General features: G+C 42.3%; 1 protein-coding gene across 5 annotated transcripts in view; it reads left to right on the top strand.

Annotated features, from left to right (window-relative positions):
• CDH12 (cadherin 12) overlaps positions 1-17972 on the top strand; it is a 2251017-nt gene that overhangs the window by 333405 nt on the left and 1899640 nt on the right. For 2 of the 5 annotated variants that reach the window (XM_069219515.1, XM_069219518.1), the window contains exon 3: positions 10543-10668. The exons of the other annotated variants lie outside the window; for them this stretch is intronic. The gene's annotated coding sequence lies outside the window, so the exon portion shown is untranslated. The remainder of the gene's footprint in view (positions 1-10542; positions 10669-17972) is intronic. 5 annotated transcript variants of the gene reach the window in all.

The raw sequence follows: 17972 nt of genomic DNA, 5'->3' as shown, positions 1-17972 counted from the left end.
CTTCAATAGTTTCAGTACCACTATGCTGCTTAAAGGCTTGCAACATCCGCTCATACTAAGCATGAATCAACTCTTTTTAGCTTTTGAGAGTTCTATCAATTTCCTGCCAATTAATATGTTTCAGGGAAACTTTATTTTTCAAATTTCAATTACCTAGTAGTATTTCTTTATCACCCCTTCAGACGGCACACCTGTAACTGGATCTCTTGGAGGCTCACTATCAGGCCAATCAACATGAACTTTGCAGGCATTCCACAAATCATTTGGAACCAGATTGTCAAACAACGTGTTTGAATCCTCCCACAGGCATTTTGAAAGCTTCACAAATCTCTCTGTTTGTATCACTCTGCAGGCTTCTCTCTCAATCTCGGGTAATCATTTGCGAATGGTAACATTTCAATTCTACTCCACAGTACATGTACATAACCTCCACCTGGTATATCTCTCATGTGCATTATTTTCACCTGACTCTCAGCTTGATTCACTTCTACCAGAGGCACAAATGGCTTTGTTTTGTCTGATCTCTTTTTTTAGCCCCTCTGCCTTCCCACGTATCTATATCTACCCATTTCTATATGTGTGCAATGAATTCTTTAATGTGTGTTTTCATTCCTGGGGATCTCATGTCAATTATGTCCTTTGTGCTAAATTCCAGTCTGCAACTGTGCTTTAATGGTTTTGACTTTTCCAAATCCACATCATAATTCTCGGCCACATCAACTAATTTTTCATAGGCTCTTAATGCGTGCTGTATGGCATCCTACCACATGAACGGTAGTTCATCTTCCATATAACTCTCTAGATGGGCAAGATCTAATCTTCCTAAAATCATTTAATTTAATTCTAACTTCAGTCTTGGCACATTTTATGCTCTGTCCCTCTCAGGCATCTCTTTTGTTCTGACATTGCAGTGTGCATTACCTGTTTCAACTTGAGGACTCAAATTATCTAACCATTCGGTCAGCTATTGTGCAGTGAAACCTCTCAAACTCACATTATTATGTTGTGCCACTTCAGCTTTTGATGAAACTAAACTTTGTTGAGTTGGGTCTGGAAGTGGGATATTAACCCTGGTGAGGCACTGTAAGTTACCTGTGGTATGCAATCTTGTCTGGGCATAAAAAAAGGTGTTGTTACGGGAGGGTATCTCACATCTGCAGTGGGGCCTGTTCATCCGAGCTGTATGCATCATTTGTTTTGCAGACTGTGCCAGAACTTGATTTCCAATTGGACAAGAAATGGACTGAAATAGATTAATATTCTGAATCAGTATATTCACTACAGGTGATGGTGTTGCTTGAGGTACAAGAGTACCTGATACTTTCTGACATGGGGTTTGTGCAACTGGGGCATTTGACACATTCATGGTTACACTTTAGACTGCTTCACTTCTCGGGGCTGACTCAACTGCATGATAAAGTGGTGGGTGATTCAACAAAATCTGATTTATAAACTCATCATCCATATCCCTGGCATCCGTTAATGCCTTTTTATCCTCAGGTTCTCCTGTCTGTTCTGCCTTTCCTGTCTTTGTCTTTGTCTTAGGTTTCGTGCTTTCAACTTCGTCACCTGAAATAGCTGGAAGTATTTTAACTCCATCTAAAATATGTGCTGTCACAGTTTCTGCTCTGCATACCATCTAGCTTCTCCAAGTGTTTTTATTGCCTTCTGCATTCTATGCTCATATTAGATTGACATTCTCTCTCAGGTAATAAGTTCCCAAATGTTAAGGGCTTTAAATTGAACAGGTCTTGGAGGCAGTTTAATTTCATACAGTAGTGACCTCCAATTGTCTAAAACTGTCAAATTAGAGGTTCCATTTCCGGGAAATGCTAAAGCACCTTCTATTTCAGTTATTTTGCACCATTGTTCAAACCAAGTACCTTAGTGAAGACTTTTCAGAGATGACACAACATAACCTGGAGTTCCTTCTGGTGGTGTTTCTTAACCTTCTCCAACTGGAATGAACACATCTCCTCATAATACAATCTGAAATACTTTCAAAAATGTCATTTTTGTTCAGTTGACTTTAATCAAACAACCTTTCGATCAAATCAGGAAGTAACCTAATCCCTCAATGTTCTTCAGTCGCTGTTCTCAACCAATAGCAACACAGCAGTGTCCACCAATACCAATGCAGCCTCTTAACAACTGACCTATATCAGCACTGCACAAACAGATATGACACCCATTTCAATCAGCACTGTAATTGTTTCACAATTATCTCTCACACAATCTCTTACAATTACCTGGAATAATGTGAGCAAAAATCAACAACCTGTCAGCACACTATGGGGAGGAACTCAAACACTTTAAAGCTGCATGGCAATTTACTTTTTGACTGTAGCTTTCACAATCACACAACAAGTGAAATTTGACTAGGAATTTCCACCCAGGTACGGATACTCAACGTGCACCCAAAATTAATATAATACCAATCAAGAACAAACGATCACTCAAGGAAAAACTAGTGGTACTGTCAATGACATCCAATGACAAGCACCTCACTGCAGATAATAAATTATCCAGTGACTTCACACACTTGTGCGTTATCCCGGGATCTTAGGCAACAACGGATCCAACAACAACAACAGCAACAACCATGGATGTTTTTTAGCAAAAAGTGCCACAAACACTTTGAGTATGATAAATCCATAAAACGCTTCACAACCTCACACATTACTTCAAACTTCAAGGAAAAAGCATTGCCGGCACAAACTCTATTTATGCTCACATATCCGTCACTTGTAGGCACAAAGCTGGAGCTTCATCACTCTTTGGAACAGACCATTCAATTGAATTCAGGGCAAACAAGACTTGGACTGGGCGATCAAATGGGGAAATTACATTCTCCTAACACTGAACAAAATGATACCCCCTCCCCCCCCCTTTCTGGGTACAACCACTAATCAGCTACCAGAACTGCTCAAACACTTTTCATTCTTCACAGGTATCAAATGCTTACTGACATCTATTGGTCTTTGGGCCCAGTAAAGGGTGTGGTTGAACCATTACACGATTTCATATACAAACCAAATATATTTCACAGTGTGGCCAAAGTGGTCATATAAAGAGAACTCAAGTCAATAATCAAACTAACGGATTTATTAGAAATTCAAGCTTCAAGTCATGTAGATGGTATTAAGAACAAGATTATAGAAATAAAGAATCACCAATGGTTAACCAAGGTGGCAAAGTAAATGCAAACAAAATAACATCAGCATTACAAGACTCTCAATTAGGATCGTACAGAACATAAGCAACAGAATCTGTGAATAAGAAATAAAATGCAGTTCATTACTAAATAGCAGTAGTTCATTTTCAAGTTGCAAAGTCAAAGAACTGAGCAAAAAGGATAAACCCTGCTGGTAACCAAATTAGGGAAATACATGTGTGGGGATGAAAGCACAAAAAGAACAAAATTAATTTGGAAAAAGATAAGCTTGGTCATCAAATAACTAACTAAGGTTGGCAAATGATAAGTAAAAAGTGAAATCATCAGCATGTTAGAAGCTTGGTCAAAAGTCTTCTGATAAGGGCACAAGGGGAAATAACAAAACTCACGACATCTCTAAGGGCAATGTCAGAGAGGAATATACCTCTCCAAGGGACTCAGCATATGTTTTTTTTTTTATAAGCAACTGTTAGAGATGGTGTTTCTGGTTGGTTAGGGTATGCACCTAAGCCATGCAGAACCCACCCACTCTAGTCAGGGCAAGGGAGTTACACGTCCAAGATATCCCCTGCTCACCCCCTTGGTAGCTTGGCGCAAGCAGTCAGGCCTACCCAGAGGCAATGTGTAAAGCGTATGCACAACACACACAACACCTGTGATGCACTATCCCCACCACAAAGGAAACACAACACCAAGTTATATGAAAACATACTGTATTGTACACAACACAATTATTAAACCAAACACAACATGTCAGTAATATCCTGCTACCTTAGCAGTTGTCAGAACGTTACATATTAGTTACTCTCAATTTTATAACAGGCCCCTCCTGGGGTCTGCAATCTCTGGGGGCCCTCCCTGGGTCTCAGCTGGCCCTCTAATAAAGAGGGGCCCCAAAAAAAAGAAACAACAAGTGGGGCCGCCGATGGGAGGCCTCACCTGAGTCTCGTGGGGGCCCCCAAGGGAGACCTGCGGCTCTGGGGGGCCTCTGGCGAGGCTTCTGCCCCCCCCCCCACAGTCTCTCAGGGAAATATCAGGGCTTTGTTGGGGCAGGAGGAACCTCCGATGAGGCTTCCTCTCCCCTGCCCATCCACAATGACAGCAAGGGGCCCAGTGGGGCAGGGGGCCTCAGATGAGGCTTCCTTCCCCTCCCAATCCTCTCCAGCCAAAAAAGGGCTCGCCCAAGCCATAGCGGTGATCGGCCCTAAGGGAGGGCCTTCTGTGCCCCGGGGGCGCTCCTTTGAGCCAACCTCACCCAGGGGGCTCCGATAGGAGCACCCTTGCTCTGGTTTCCTCTCCTTCAGGTTCTCCTCATGCCCCAGGGGCACAAAAGCGGTGCGTCACTTGTGCTTTGATGAAACCACCTGCCCGGGCAGCGGTGGTGATTAAAAACACGTGTTTTACCAAGCACAACGCCCAGGTCGCGGTGGTGAATCCTGGGGGCAGAAAAGCGCTTTCAATCGCTGGGGGCAGTTTCTTCACCATCAGACCACACTTTAAGAGCAGTTTATAGATCAAAATATAAGCGCTCCTCCAGGCGCTAGATTTCTGTTGCATGGGTCCAGGGCCACGACACCCAGCCCCTGAAGGACAACAGTAAAAGAGAAAGGAGCACAGGTGGTAGGGCCCAGCAGCAAGCCAGCACAAGGTGGATGCAGGAAAGTGGCAGTTCCTTCAGGTGACCAAGCAGGTCACAGGTCAGCATAGCAGCAGCAGTCCATGGCGGTTCCTGGTGAGTGCCTCCAGCATTATGTGTCCAGTTCCAAAATGTCACCAAGAGTTCCCAAATTGTGGGGCAAATTCCCCTGTACTTATACCCATTTTTACAGTGTGTTACAAAGAAAGTGGAGGGGAGGTTCCAACCAGTTACAACTGGTTCTGGGAGTGCCCCTCTCTCCTCCTGCACTGGCTCCAAACATCAGTTGGGGGCAAACGACCCTGTTGTGTGAGGCCAGGGCACAGCCTTTTTCAAATGCAGGTGTGCCCCGTCTCTCCCTTCTCTTAGCCCAGGAAGACTATTCAGCATGTAGATTCACCTCTGTGACAACTCCGCCCTCCCTATGTACAGGCTGTCTGAAAAGTATGCACAAAGCCCAACTGTCAGTCTGCCAAGATGTGGATTGGAGTCAAGCTGCAAAACACCAGAGTCATAAGCGCAGAAAAATGTTCACTTTCTAGAAGTGGGATTTCTGTAATAGTAATAAAAAATCCACTTACATCAGTAAGCAGCATTTCTCATCGCCATTACAACCATCGCAAACATGCCTACGCTACCCCTCATAAATCAGACAGTACCTCAACACATAAGGCACGGCATTTGTAATGCAATCCTACGAGAAGGCAGCACTCACAGCAGTGAGACACCAAGTTAGGCTGTTTGTCACTACCAGCACAGGCCACCCAACCAGGCACATGTCCTACCTTCTACATACATAGCACCCTGCCATAGGGCTTGCTAGGGCATACCTTAGGGGTGACTTACATGTATTAAAAGGGAAGTTCTGGGCCTGGCAAATAAATTTAAATGGCAGGTACCTGTGGCAGAAAACTGTGCACACAGGCCCTACGCTAGCAGGCCTGAGAGAGGTTTGAAAGGCTACTTCAGTGGGTGGCAGAAGCAGCACTGCAGGCCCGCTAATAGCATTTAATTTATAGGCCCTGGGTATAGAGATATCACTGTACAAGAGACTTTTAGGTAAATTAAATATGCCATTTAGGTATAAGCCAATCATACCAACTTTAGATGGGAGAGCACCTGCACTTTAGCACTGATCAGCAGTGATAAAGTGCTCAAAGTCCTAGAGCCAACTGCGAGAGGTCAGAACAAATAGGAGGAAGCAAGCAAAATATCAGGGGATGAACCTGTCAAAGGGCCAGGTCCAACAGCAATCATGATCTATGGATAGTCTCTCAGGAACTACCCCAAATTTAAATGTTCATCATTATATCAAAAGGGCCACATTAATCCAATTTGTCAAAGTGGTAAGTCCACATTACGTTGAATGGGTTTCCATTGAATAGAAATCGATCACACAACTTCAAAGGTTACACTGCCATCTTTTCCCATGTATGTATGAGAACACCATCTCTTTGTTCGATCCCACGCAAGGTCCATAGTCCAGTATGTTCCTTTTTCAAGGGCAAAACTACACATCCCTCTCTGCCTAAACAATGCATTCTTCTACTACCAACTAGCTTCTTGTGAAAAAGATCTTGTTAAACAGAATTACATCTGCACAGTCTCCAAATTGAATTAGGCCTCAATTAAACTAAGAAATACAATAACATATTTATATTGAAATAAAGCATTAATTTCATTAGGTGAATCATAGATTTTAACATAAATGTGACTTATTAGTTTTCACATTACATTAATCAAAAAGGATTATTGTTGCTGGCACATTTCAATGAGTATGACACCCTACTGTGTTTTTCTAAAATTACATACATATTTAAAATATAAACATTAGAAATTCAATATCGTTTTCATATATTCTGTTAATGAAGACTCTAAATTACATGATTACATAACTTTAGTTCAACCTTCAATAAAGCTAAATTGAGACCAACGTTTCTAGCGTTTGATTAAACACATACACATTAAATGACTAGGGCCCTCATTATGATTTCAGCGGCCTACAAGGTAGACCACCGAAGTCCCACCAGCCACAAGACTGCCAGTGATGGCGGTCATCAGACCACCATATTATGACTGCTGGCGGCTCTCCGCCATAAACTGGGTGGAGCGCTGCCAGCAGCCATACTGGCGGTTGTCGGTGCAGGGGAGGTTGCTCCGCTGGCACGGCCATGTCAACACGACACAGCAGTGGTGTTGTGTTGGCTGGGCGCTGGCAACAGAGCAAGCGCCATGGACCCTGTTCCCTCCCAGACGACCAGCGCGACCACTAGGTAAGGTGATCGACCGACAGGGGAGGGGATGGGGGGCAGTTGAGTGTTGTGTGCGTGAATGGGGGTGTGTGTTTGTAAGAATGGAGGAGGTGGGGGTGTGTTGTGGCCCTGTGTGCATGTGTGTGTGAATGCGTGTGCGTGTATGTATGTATGTATGTGTGATGTGTGCCTGCGTGGATGTACGGGGGTGGGAGGGTTTGGAATAGAGATTGAGAGGGGGCGGGAGATTTGGAATGGGGATTGGGGGCAGGGGGGTTTGGAATGGGGATCGGAGGGTGGGGTGTCATTGCTTGGGGGTGGAGGGCTTGAGATGGTGTTGGGGGTGGGTCCTACATGGAGGGGGTGTTGGGGAGTCCTGCAGTGGCAACAGGAATGAGCATTCCTGTCGCCAGTATCATTACTGCTAGGGATTCCGTGGCGGGGCTGCCACCACAGAGTCCCTAGCGATAAGGATACTAAAAATACCGCGGGCAGTGTTAGGTGGTCTGCTGGATTGAAAGTGGTCAACCTTTGGACAGGCAGTCCTACCCCCCTGGCGGTAAGGGTGGTGAAATGACTGCAATACAGCCAGTTCACTGCCATTGTCATAATTTGGCGGTCCCGCAACGCCACGCTGTCGACAGTCTGGCCGCCACCGCCAGCATGATGGAGCAGGACTGCCAGGTTCATAATGACCCTCTATGTGTTGTCAGATCTATATTTCAAATTCATAAATTTTAGGTTAATTCGATGCATTTTCTATCATGTATAAATGAATATTCTAGCATGGACACTCTGAACATTTCATCTATTTCAGGGGGAGTCCACAAAAGTCAAAAGGTTTAAGAACTACTGGTCCTGTTTTTTCCATCTCATGGAATTCGGCACCAAAACTTGGATTTCTATCCTGCACTGTCTGAGATATTGTCATTCTGCCCCACTGTGTCTTATGATTTTTCATTTTGGCGCTCTTAACACTAATGGCTAGATTTACAAAAAAGCGGCACAGTGCAACTCTATGCCAAATTTGGCAGCACTGCACTGTGCCACTTCAGAAATGCAGAGATGCTCTGTATTTACAAAAATACAGTGTGCCCCTCAGTTTCCCCTAGAGCTGGTGCTACATTTAGTTGCCTAGTGCAAGGGCACCTGCATTGCAGGGAATGATTGTTTACAGGGAGTGCAGAATTATTAGGCAAGTTGTATTTTTGAGGATTAATTTTATTATTGAACAACAACCATGTTCTCAATGAACCCAAAAAACTCATTAATATCAAAGCTGAATATTTTTGGAAGTAGTTTTTAGTTTGTTTCTAGTTTTAGCTATGTTAGGGGGATATCTGTGTGTGCAGGTGACTATTACTGTGCATAATTATTAGGCAACTTAACAAAAAACAAATATATACCCATTTCAATTATTTATTATTACCAGTGAAACCAATATAACATCTCAACATTCACAAATATACATTTCTGACATTCAAAAACAAAACAAAAACAAATCAGTGACCAATATAGCCACCTTTCTTTGCAAGGACACTCAAAAGCCTGCCATCCATGGATTCTGTCAGTGTTTTGATCTGTTCACCATCAACATTGCGTGCAGCAGCAACCACAGCCTCCCAGACACTGTTCAGAGAGGTGTACTGTTTTCCCTCCTTGTAAATCTCACATTTGATGATGGACCACAGGTTCTCAATGGGGTTCAGATCAGGTGAACAAGGAGGCCATGTCATTAGATTTCCTTCTTTTATACCCTTTCTTGCCAGCCACGCTGTGGAGTACTTGGACGCGTGTGATGGAGCATTGTCCTGCATGAAAATCATGTTTTTCTTGAAGGATGCAGACTTCTTCCTGTACCACTGCTTGAAGAAGGTGTCTTCCAGGAACTGGCAGTAGGACTGGGAGTTGAGCTTGACTCCATCCTCAACCCGGAAAGGCCCCACAAGCTCATCTTTGATGATACCAGCCCAAACCAGTACTCCACCTCCACCTTGCTGGCGTCTGAGTCGGACTGGAGCTCTCTGCCCTTTACCAATCCAGCCACGGGCCCATCCATCTGGCCCATCAAGACTCAATCTCATTTCATCAGTCCATAAAACCTTAGAAAAATCAGTCTTGAGATATTTCTTGGCCCAGTCTTGACGTTTCAGCTTGTGTGTCTTGTTCAGTGGTGGTCGTCTTTCAGCCTTTCTTACCTTGGCCATGTCTCTGAGTATTGCACACCTTGTGCTTTTGGGCACTCCAGTGATGTTGCAGCTCTGAAATATGGCCAAACTGGTGGCAAGTGGCATCGTGGCAGCTGCACGCTTGACTTTTCTCAGTTCATGGGCAGTTATTTTGCGCCTTGGTTTTTCCACACGCTTCTTGCGACCCTGTTGACTATTTTGAATGAAACGCTTGATTGTTCGATGATCATGCTTCAGAAGCTTTGCAATTTTAAGAGTGCTGCATCCCTCTGCAAGATATCTCACTATTTTTGACTTTTCTGAGCCTGTCAAGTCCTTCTTTTGACCCATTTTGCCAAAGGAAAGGAAGTTGCCTAATAATTATGCACACCTGATATAGGGTGCTGATGTCATTAGACCACACCCCTTCTCATTACAGAGATGCACATCACCTAATATGCTTAATTGGTAGTAGGCTTTCGAGCCTATACAGCTTGGAGTAAGACAACATGCATAAAGAGGATGATGTGGTCAAAATACTCATTTGCCTAATAATTCTGCACTCCCTGTATGTCCAGGATGGTGTCCTTTCCTGCACATAAACAATCATTAATGGACTTTTGCTCTTTCCATGTGTGCTGCAGCATGCAACACACATAGAAAAAGCAAAAACAAGAAGAAATTAAAGTATCTTTCCTCGTTGCGCCATGCTAACGCCACCCCTGTTATGGTGTTAGTTTTTGGTGCTGCCTCAGATTTACGTTTCCTTGTAAATCTGGGGCAGTGTCAAAAAGCATTGGGTGTTGCGTGGGTACATCCACAGCAACACCCACTGTACGTCTGACATCTGCATCGGAATGGCCCATATTTTAAAGGCAAGTTAATCCACGCAAAGTGACTTAACGTCACCTTGCAAATATGGAGAATATGTCCCTAACTATACAAGAACTATCCTTGCTCCTTGAAACTACCAGTTAGTGCCAACGGTGAAACACACACCAGTAGTTTTATTTTTCGTTCTCTGACTGATTACTTTGTTTGGCACTGTAAATATTGTAGCCTGTGTAAATATATTTCTACTGCTGCTAGAGTCTGAAAAAACACTTGTCCGTAATCTGCTGAACACCACATTACTGTAAAAGATCGTTTAAAAATAGCCAGAGGTCCAGGAAATATAAGGGACAGAGAGTGTTTTTCACACCCACCTTCTAGCCTCCTGCGTGTACCTCCCACGTGAAAGTGCTCTGTCGAGTTTCCAGATGGCACGTTGTTCAACTATATCTCTTAAGGGTGTTTATCTCTACTCTTCAGATTCCTAGGTCCAATTTCATGAAATTTGCGACGAACAATCATAATATTGATCCAGATTTGAAGAAGATAGCCCAACCCGAAATACAGATGTTACCTGCATTGAACAATGTTGCTTTATAAAAAATCGTAAGTAAAACCTTTTTGTAAAGCCCTTTCTCGATTGACCATTTAAATAGACTTTTCTTCCTAATTAGCAGAAACACTGGAAATATGTAATTTTTTGGCTGTGGCATTTTCCGCATTGCTATGAATTTGCCGCTTTTTCCTTGTAACCCACCATGTGCTGCATACGTTGCCAACATAAATAAAAAAAAATAGCTCAAAGGGATGAAAAGTATGTAAAGAGCGTGCCAAAATGTGGTTTCGCACAACAGCAGATATTTTGCAATAGTTAACTGTGAGGGTGTGTGTTTCCCTGATGGCTATATTGAGGTGTTAAACTGGTTCTTATGAGGTGGAAGTTTGCTCAGACAGGATTATTAACTGTTGAAATGACAAAATACCATAATAATACTGCCACAGAAAGTTGCATCATTTTCCTGTGGTTGTTGCTTTATTTTGTCAGCGCTGCGGGATATTTTAGCCCTCCACTGCTGCATAATTCAATTGGTTCTGCTTAAGATCCGAACACATTCATTTTTATCAAGTTTTCGAAAACAAATACATGTGACTTTCTACAATAAAGCCTGGACACTTAACCAAACCAGAGTTCTAAAATTCACATTTATTAGAAGATTGTGGATATATACATAGATATTTTTATAGCTCAAACCTAGTAGGGGAGGTGTGGACAATTCTAAATGAATCTGGGGGAGGAGTCAATGGAGACAACCATTCTATTTTACATCATTATTTCTGCAGTACAAAGCTAACTTTCATACTTATAATCTCATCTGACATATTTACATTTTTAGGCACAGGGGCATTTGTCAAATGGTCAGGCTGGGATTCGAACCAAGGCTACTAGGGTCCAAAAGTTAGTCGACCCCTCAGACAAAATCATCACAATGCAGTACAGCATTTCATTAGTCCTCTCATATTACAAAAACAAATACATTGGCCCCGAAAGATCAATCTTATGCTTAATTCGCTATGTTTTGCCAAATGGCATTAATACAAGAATCACCATTGTTAAAATCACGAAAGTCCACAATTTGCCTAATGGCATACAATGAAGTGAAGCATGAGGTATCTGGGTTTTAGTTCTTTTTTAACTTAGGAAAGCCTAAAACAAAGTTCACTTCCGAGGCCAGGCTTTTTCGAAAAGACAATAATATTGACCATCGCCATATAAAAGTGACACTTTTTTCTGTACTGCTCGAAAGGTGATTCCTACCTCCACTGATTCTCCTTTCTTATCCAGGACGTTAGGCAGTGCTTATCATTATGATCCACCTTGAGCTCAAGGTCCAGCGCTGACGGGATTGTGCAATCTTTAAATATGCATTGCAGATGTTCGTCTGCTGTGGCCACCTACTTTAGGAGTTTCATAGCATGTAGCCATTGGCCAGAAAGCAACATTTCGGCAGTGTTCTCGTTGTACCGCAAATCAAGGAGGCTATGGACGTCTAACAGAATCAATAAGAGATAAATTTGGCCACTCACTTCCATACTTAGCTTAGATGGATTCAAACCATGTGCTTTTTTGCTGTGGCCATAATTTCTTTCTGGGGTTTAACAAAACCCAACCGTTGCGTTTGTTGTTTGGGAGGCATCAGAGAAGATGTATACTGTACTGACTGCAATCTATATTTTGTCTTTTGGTTGCACTGCCTCTAGGATCTAGACTTCCTCTGTGAGAGTCACCATTAGGGTCAGCCCAGTACTGTTTTTCATCTCCAACAAAGGATGTGATCTGAGCACAACTAACTTTTTACACCGGCCTTCCAAAGACGGCTCATGCTCCACTGTATATTTAGGTAGCCATGAAGGTGCTTCCACACCAGTTGTAATGCCCTCAACTGAAAGGTGCCAGGCGTTTTTTTTTTTTAGCACTCTTAGTTCTTTTCTGTTGTCAGGAGTGCCTCAAAAGACGTCGCCAGCTGTGCCATCAATACTGTGGGTGCCAAAATGGGCCCCTGTGGAACATAAAATTTAGATTTTAACATCTGTGTTCGTGTCAATTTCCTGAGGTTCTTCAATAATACTGGAACTTTAAGGATTATACTTTCCAGATATGTCAAGTATATGTTGGGTCCTTTCACTGTCACCTTGAAAATTAAAAAGTCTAGTTTGTCCCCCTCGCTTTGATGTTTCTTGGAGCGGCTGGGTATCTTGAAGAATATCTCAAGTCAAATGACCTGCACATAATTTGTAAAAAAATAAGTGCTGGTGCCCAAAGCTCTGATTTGTGGTGCAATTACAATTTGGTGTGCTGAATACCAAGGCTACGAAGTGATGAATTCAGCTCAGATCTCTTTAATCCACTACAAGGCACTGCTGCCTATTCCTCTCACTGTTACCAGTCCCTCCTTTCTCTCTTTGTGCCCATTTTTCCGCCTTTCTCTTCAATCTTTGCCGTTTGTTTTTCACTCTCTTGCTTGCAGTCAATATCCAATGAAGAAAAATAAGTGCTGGTCCCCAAAAATGAGTGCTGGTGGACCTCACTGGCAACCACTGCTCAAATTAGACGCTGCAAATGGGAAACTGTCACTTGAGCATCACTTCAAAGTGGCCAGCGCAGAAATAATCCACCTCCCTCTGACTACCGGTTCAGCATATGAATAGGCTAGTTCCACTCTATGTATGCCCCTTTTCTCTGCACTGTAGTTTTTAATCTCCCCAAACTATCCACTTTGTCACTGGACATCTGCGAGAAGCAGACTCGCATCTATAGAAGATTTACATTAAGGAACCGATGAATGCAGGCCGCAGTGCTGATGGTAGCTCACAGCAGACTCTGGTAAGTATGCTCAAACTCAAAGTAAGGGCTAGCCACCAACTTGGACGCACACCTGCCTCCTACAAATGATTAACGACAAGGAGAAGCTGTCATTAATTTCAAGTAGCCTATCACCATCAAGATACCACTGTCTGTCACATCCAGGATTTTAATCAGATTTACACTTAGTTGGTTTTTCTTAACATATTTCTTTAGTATTAATCATGGCGCTTTGGAAATCAGTTAGCATTACATGGCATAGTGAAATGTCATCAGCATGACACAATGCTCGCCATAATTTTACCAAATTCATTGTGGTGTGCTTTTGTAGAGGCGTATGTTTTTCTAAAATGCTACATTCAGCAAAACCTAAATTTCTATTCTAACTGCATTAGCTAATTAATATTGATGTTTCCCATCTTAATCATGTAAGGAAGAGAACCACTTCGTCAATCAATAGAATCTTTAATAAGTTTTCAAGTGCAGTTCGGTAGAGACCCACCAAGCATGCCAAATAACGTTGTCACACTATTCTTTAACCTGCTTGAATATGTGAACATGATAATTTATATTGAAATAACGACTAGATGTCAGTTTTCTCAATATAATACAATTTTGCTGGGAATATTCCCTTTTGCCTAATTTATTGTTTCCAATTATTTTCATTTTGACGTTGAGTCAATCAGAGGCTTTTGTGCTTTTTTATAATAATGTTCCACGTCAGTTCCCAGGCAGCCCCTGCTACAATCCCAATGCAAGCCTTTGTGCCAGGTGACCTCGCTGCAAACATGAACCACCAGTACATTATACATTAAGGCCCGTATTTAAAAGAAAATGATGGAGCTGCCATTTTTGTCACTCTGCAGTTTTCTTTTAAATATGGACACAATGCAGTGTTGCACCGTATTTAATTGAATATGGCGCACCCCTGTGTTGTCCCCTGTGCTGGCACTAAATTGAGCTGCCTAGCGCCACTGCAGGCATCCTTGCACCATTGTGCATGGATGTCTTCGTTGAGGGGTTTGATTGTTTATGTGTGGGAAGGTGTCCACATAAACAACCACTAATGGCAACTTGGCACTTCTGTGTGTGCTGCAGAATACAGCACACACAGAAGTGCTAAAGTGTCATTTTGAAATGATTGTTTATGTGAAGGAAGGAACACCTTCCCCCACATACACAGTCATCTCTGACATTTTGCTCTTTCTATGCATGCTGCAAAATGCAGCATGCATAGAAAAGCAAAAAATGAGGAGGAATACTATTATTCCTCCTCTTTGCACCTTGCTAACACCACCCATCGGGTGGCATTCGATTTTGGCACTGCCTTAGGTTTATGAAATCTCGTAAATCTGAGGCAACATCAAAATGCAATTGGTGTTGCTGTGGCCCGCCCACAGCAATACCCCTTGCACGCTCCTTCCAAGCAGAATGCTACGTGTGAAGGGATCGTATTTACAACATGGTGTTAAGCCACAAAAAGTGGCTAAACACCACCTTGTAAATATGGTGCAGGGCATAGCGCCACCGGAACGTCATTAAAAGTGATGCTGGAGTGGCGCTAGGGGCTCTTGAATGTGCCCCTAAGTGCATCAGTTCTGGGTTTCTCAAGGCCAGTTATACATGCATAGATTTTGATGTGTGGAGTCCTCATTTTCCCCTCAGGTCTCAAACAGTTTACATGATCTCAAAAGGTCTACACACAGAGATGATCGCCTATTTCTACATAATGTTCGGTAGGCAATTTATTCTTAGAAATGTCATGTTTAAGGAAATTGCTACCTAATTGCATGACTTCATGCGATCAATTTTAATTTTAAAGCCCTGAGAAATACATAATTTTAGACCCATTTTAACCATAGTAAGCTAAATTAATAATTATGTTTTACTCATCTGTAGAGAAAGACATTTCACAAATGTGAATGTATCTGTATTTTTATTTATTTGCACGATTAACAAAAATCATTGCAATCAACAACAAAGAAAAGTTAAGACTATAGCACAGACAATTCCTTTGGTGCTTTGAACACCATAAGACTGAAAAAACAGAGGTACCAATGTACAAATAATACAGAATGGCAATAAAGCAAAAGGAAGGCGACAGACATGGTGTGAAAGCTATTAGACTGCTGCGTTCCAACTTCCTTCTTGATTGATTGAGGTGAGCTTGAGTAGGCGGTCAGCTTTTAATATGAATTTTGCAAAGCATGCCATATATTGAGGAGTCAACCCCTTTAGCCAGACCAGGATTGCCTGGTGGCAGGTCCTAATGCCATTGGCATTTAAGATGTCTCTTAGGTAGATTTAACATCAAGGAAACAGAACACGGTACATGCAAAGGATATGTAAAAAGTTCTCCCGAGGATATGCACATAGCCTGCATCTCTCTCAATTTGATGGCAAAACCAACTTTGGAACAGCATCGAGTGAAGGGAGCAGGCCAAGTCTAACGTAGAGCATTTCTATTTTTAGGTGCTTTTTTAGTAAGGCAGCCATGTATGGCTGATCAGCTGGCACCTTGTAAGTTGTTGGTTCAGGAGAGCTGCTTAATTTGTTTATTCAGTAATTGCTTAAAGGGTTTGTGTGCTAAGTTTTCAGACAAAGATGCTCAGCTTGCAGGTGCATGACTGTCGCCGCAGCTCTCTCCGAACACATGTTTGGATTTTGGGGTGTGTTAAGACCAATTTCTTTCCAAATCAGGGCCTTCAGTGAGTTCGGAATTGCCTGTCTTAACAGTGAAGCATATTTAGGTAAGTCCCCCTCTTCTACCAGTTCTTGCTCCTGCAGTCCAAATTCCAGACTAATTTGCACCAGAGAGGTACTATGTGGCAGTAGAAAGAGTAGGTGAAAGGCTTTGTTCTGAGTGAGATTTCCAGACCATATAACAATGCGGGATGAAACTTTGCCTTAATCACGGTGAGCAGTGGACACGAAGATGGACTTTGCAATTTGTTTGCCAGGACTTGCAAGGATGCAACTTAAGATGCCATCCTTGCTTTCTGGGTGTTTAGATGCAGACATTGAGACCAGCACTTCTGTAGCCAGACACCAAGGTATTTATAACTGCCAATTCTGCCCACTGGCTTTCCCCCCCAAAACCATTGCTTTTTCTTGATTACTCATTTTCCAAAGATGATTACTTTGGTTTTCCCCAGGTTCACAGATAGCTCATTTAGCACGCAATATTGGTGGAAAACATTAAGCAACAATTGCAGGCCAGTGCCTGAACGTTTCAATAAAATGATATTGGCTGCATATAATAGTGCTGTTATTAAATGTTGGGCCAGTTTGGGGGATGAGTGCTAGTCGTGTCCAATTGCACAAACCGGTCCACCAGGTATAGATTGAATAAAGTCGTGGCCAGCACACAGCCTTGAGAATGTCTATTGGCTTGGCTTAGGTTTAAAAGGATTTCTAGAAAAAATCCACAATATGGATGGAAGGAGTTAGCAGTGCTAGCTGCCAGTAAATAGATCTGTTATTTCCAAGATCTTTACAGATAGAGGATTCTCCTCTATGAGTATTTGTGCTTAGAGCTTTTACCATCTGCAGCAGGTTTTGAGTGCTCCGACTTTACTTATCCGACCACACGAATAGATGTGCTTGAATCAAGAGATTCACTCAAGCATCAATGTTTTGTTTTTCACCATGAGACAACGTAAGTGCTGTGGCTGTGACCAGATGTGGGTCCTGTAGTTCACTGTGCACAGGACACAAGCTGCACCTCACTGAAGAGGCCTGAATTGCTTGCCAAATCACAATAGCATGACGTAGTAGTTTTATCTGCAGAGTTTGTATTTGAGCTCTACTAATACTGAATATCATTAGCAGTGGAACATATCTTTAATGCACACTCTTGAAAATGTGGTCTAGACTGTGACCCAGCCTAACTTCCAGTATTTGAGATTAACTTGGGTAGTCCATCTATAATTTACTTAGATGGCATTTAATTATGTGTGTATTTTCACTGGTCGACATTCCAGGCTTCGTTTGGTGGAAGAACAATGGCCACTCAATGACAGAAAAGTCAGCATACCTCATTCATATTTCTTTTTTATATTGATTGGGAAGTTGTGATACAGGTCACTGAAATGGATACATTTGTTTAAATTACCATAATCAATAACACTTGGATGTATAAAGAGAATATGCATGCTTTTAAGAAGTAAGATACTGTTCAGATGGAAATGCAGAGCACTGCAGTATGATGATATGAACATCATAAACGATAATCTACACCCATTGAGACCCAGTCACCAAGCATACAGGTAAATGTGAACATTTGTAAATGTAAGTTGAAACAATTGTTACTAATTTCCTACCCTATGTCTTTCTAATTTACTTTATTGTGTCCTGCATCCTGGAAATACTATACACTTGTGAATGTAGATCAAACATATCCATAGTTTATTTCCTCTAATGAGTGTAAGACCCCATAGAATTATGAAATTGTGAATTTTATAACTCATAATGCTACCTTCTCTAATGGCAACAATTCACTATGGGCCTGATTCTAACTTTGGAGGACGGTGTTAAACCGTCCCAAAAG

This window comes from Pleurodeles waltl, chromosome 2_2, assembly GCF_031143425.1.
Source record: "Pleurodeles waltl isolate 20211129_DDA chromosome 2_2, aPleWal1.hap1.20221129, whole genome shotgun sequence".
NCBI classification, from domain to species: domain Eukaryota; kingdom Metazoa; phylum Chordata; class Amphibia; order Caudata; family Salamandridae; genus Pleurodeles; species Pleurodeles waltl.
This window is presented reverse-complemented; position numbering and strand designations above follow the sequence as displayed.